The sequence below is a fragment of the Octodon degus genome, unplaced genomic scaffold (assembly GCF_000260255.1).
Source record: "Octodon degus isolate 3935 unplaced genomic scaffold, OctDeg1.0 scaffold00001, whole genome shotgun sequence".
NCBI lineage: Eukaryota > Metazoa > Chordata > Mammalia > Rodentia > Octodontidae > Octodon > Octodon degus.
This window is the reverse complement of record NW_004524577.1, coordinates 24,739,861-24,743,572: the sequence shown is the minus strand read 5'-3', so window position 1 is coordinate 24,743,572 and position 3,712 is coordinate 24,739,861. Positions and strand designations below refer to the sequence as shown.

The following is a 3,712-nucleotide window of genomic DNA, read 5'->3' as shown; positions in this document are numbered from 1 at the left end:
CATTGGCCTGGCTGTCATAGAATCGAAGTGCAGCAAGGCTGAAGGATGGTGACAGGGAAGGAGTCCGCCCAGAGATTGCCACATATCTGTCTGACTAATGCCACCTCCAAAGGCTTCTGTTGAGAGATCTGCAAAGCCTGGGTCAGGGCCTCTCCAGCAGGCTTTCCCCAGGATGCAGCACACTGGCTTTATTTTTTTTTTCCTTGCAACCTCAAAATTCTTTGTTTGTTACAAAAGCTAATGGGGATTCTTATGGTGAGCTTATCGGTAGGGTTTCTGGTAATGAGCACCAGCACCAGGGCCTCCAAACTTTTTGAATTCACAGTGACGGGGTCAGTTACCAACAGGGTCCAGTCATACTGGATGAGAATGTCTTTGATCTCTTTCTTGGAAGCTCATCAATGTATTTCTGGTAATAGTCCACCAGGGCTTTGGAGATGGACTGATGGACAGCACAAATCTGGGCAACATGACCACCACCCTTCACACGGACATGGATGTCAATCCCAGCAAACTGCTCCTTGCCCAGCAGCAGAGCAGGCTCCAGTAACTTACATTGCAGCATTCACAGCTTGACCATCTCCAGGGGATGCCCATTCACTCTGATGAGGCCGTTGGCCCGTTTGCAGTGTGCCACAGGTGTGGCTGTCTTCTTGCAACCAAACAGTTGCATAGACAGCAGCGAGCTCTTAGACTGCATAGTTGCTAGTGCAGATTCTAGAGCTCCTCACCGCACGGTACCGCAACGGGAAATTTTCATTTTTTTATTTTTTAGTACTTGGATCAAACTCAGGATCTTGTGCTTGCCAGGAAAGTGCTTATGCCACTGAGCTACCTCCTTAGCTCCTCACACTGGCTTTAATTCGAATCTGCTTTACAAATTTAAAATGGTCTTGTATTGGAACTTATTGCCTAGAGCTTACTGTCCAAAACGTATGAAATTCTAATCTAATCCTTTCCAACTAGAAAGTTCGATTAGTCTTTCTAATGATTTTCCCTTTCTTAGAATATCTATTTATGGCCCTTGAAAAAAAAAAGAATTCCTTCTGATGTCTTAAGGCCAAGTCATTACTGCTCTCAGCACTGTCATCTGTTTCTTGCCCTGATCCCTGGTTGCCCTGAATCTTTGATTCAGTTTGTCCTTTAACCCAATGGCCAGCCAAGGGCAAGGTTTTCTTTGTGCACTCTCCCCTTGATCTAGCTTCTTCCTTCCTTCAATTCTGTGTGCAACTAATAATATGTTGTTATGTTATCTTAAAAAAAAATGCAGAGCTTAAAAAAAAAAAAAAGAAAGAAAAGAAGAAAAGATCAAGAAAAAGTCCTGCCTTTTCCTTTCAAGGTAAACCTTGCATAGCACTGTTTGGGACTCAAGCTACCATGACTTCTGCTTTATATATCTGGGTTGCTAAACAAGAGAGTCACTGTTATCTGCTTAATTTAAAAATCATGATTTTCCTGTGAACTGTTCTAATCTCAGCTTTACCAGCAGATGGGCCCACACCTAAAATAAGACTAGCTTGACGCCTACTCGTTGCCTGTTTCAATCCTTTTTTTTTTTTTTTTTTAAGTAGGACTAGGGTTGAAGTTTTCACATTTTCTATGATTACTTGCTGCAGACGTTTCCAATGTGAAATATTCAGCTAAAAAATATACAGCTGCAAAGGCAGCAACATGTGACTCATGGCTCTCCAAATCTTCCTGTCAGCCCTCAGCAGCACCTGCAGCCTGGTTGGGGGGTCCAAGTGCCCAGCCCCTGTCTTAGGCTGCTCCTGCAGAGAGCTGTCTACTTCTTCATGTGGGGGTCATACTTTGTCCTGCAGTGAAACTGCCTCTTTCTGATTGCCCACAATTTTTTGGCAATACTAGGGACTGACCCTAGGGATTGACCTCTCCCACTGAGCTACATACCAAGCCCTTTTTGACTTTTCATTTTGCAACCATCTCAGTCACCCAAGCTGGCCTTGATCTTTCTATCCTCCTGCCTCAGCCATGTGAATAGCTTGGATTACAGGTGCCTCACATGGCTGAGGCAGGGGGATGCACCACGACACCTGGCTTTAATCCACCGCAATTTTCAGGGTGTTTGTGTATTCTCTTTCCCCTCCAGAACTAATTTTTCAGCATCGAGTCACTATTCTTACATTAAAAATTCTCTCCTCTCCAAAGAGGAGTATCTGAAATACCAAGCATTAAGAATCCAGACCTCATGAAAGGATAGCGGCATACAGTCGCTAGGGAAGGTGAGTCCATTGGTTATATAGCTGTTGCTTTGTTTCTTTGATAGGGATCTGCTGCTTTGGAGTTGAATTGTTTGTTTTTGTTTTTGTTTTTGTTTTTGTTTTTGTTTTTGTTTTTCAGGACAGCAGCTTTCACCTTCTCAGCCCTTCCCCAAGGCAGCCTTTGACCTTTCTTATAAATAAATACTTACCAAACAATTTAACAAAATTGCTTACAGAGGAGAACTGAAAGGCTTGCTTGCGTGGTGGTAACAGATAGCTCAGAACTTAACAACCCCTAAAGTCAGCCTGTGTCCATTTTCCTCTAAAGCTGTTCAGGGCCAGGGGTGGCATGAGGCTCATAAGTCACTTCTCTGATGACATGTGTCCTCCCAGAGTCCTCTGGAGTGTTCTCTTTTTTGCCTTGGCATTCTACCTCTGAGGAAGATTTCACTATAGACTCTTTCTTTCAAACATGCTAGCTAAAACTGAGTTGTGCATCACTTTAGGGACCCTCTAGATGACCTTCCCATTTGGACCAGGGCCCCATTTTCTCTGGGTGGAAGGTTGTGAACATCTGGAATTCATTACTACATGAATTTGGTTTGGGCTGTTTCCGATCCCTAAGCCAGTTCCCTAACCATGACCAAACATTCCCCACAATCTCATCATGACTCATTTTTATTTTTAAGTAACCTCTGGTGTGGAAGTTTGTCAAGGCTTTTTGAAAGGTTAAAGAAATTGTGTCCACATACTTATTGAGCCCCTCTGAGAATTTTAGTAGATTAAGCATATTTTCTCCTCACAAAACCCATTGGCTATGTTTGCTAACTATACCATGACTGCTCTGTAAGATATGAAAGTGAGTTTATTTAAGCCTTAACATGGTCTTACCATTATGTTCAACTCTGTGAACTTATATTCTAAAAAAGAACAGTCTTAGGTATTAAACAGCTTAACATCTAGCCAGAGAAGTTAAAAGGACTCACAAAATAGTGAAAATATTAATGAAGAAGGTAAGTTTGGTAGATATTGAAATTATATAGTGAATTCATTAAAAAAGAAGAATTTTTTTGGAGAAAGATGGAAGGATTCCCCCACATGGTGGGACAAACAACCAGCATTGAATGCTCGGGATTCTGGACAACCAGCTTGACCAGAGGAGTCCAGGTCCCTGGCCCTGCCTAGCCCCACACATGAAGTGAAGCACGGAGTAAATCCACTCTAACAAGGGGAAGCATTTTGCATGCAAACTCCGAATGTATAATTTGTTCTGTTCTATAACTTGTAGACTTTGCTCCAATGTCCAAAGTACTAAACCAGTAGTTACCAAAGTTTGTCGATATCTAGATTTTGCCTGATGTTATCAACGTTGTTAATTGTGCTACTAATTAGTATTATAATTACAATTGCACTACTAATTGTAGTTAGGGTGTCACATTTTTTAACCCACCTATTCTCCCTTGGATAACAGTATTGGGAAGCACTAGAGTAAC

General features: G+C 42.2%; 1 pseudogene; it reads right to left on the bottom strand.

The window, feature by feature from the left end:
- Positions 1-261: 261 nt before the first annotated feature.
- LOC101568459 lies at positions 262-700 on the bottom strand (annotated as a pseudogene).
- Between the last annotated feature and the right edge of the window lie 3,012 nt (positions 701-3,712).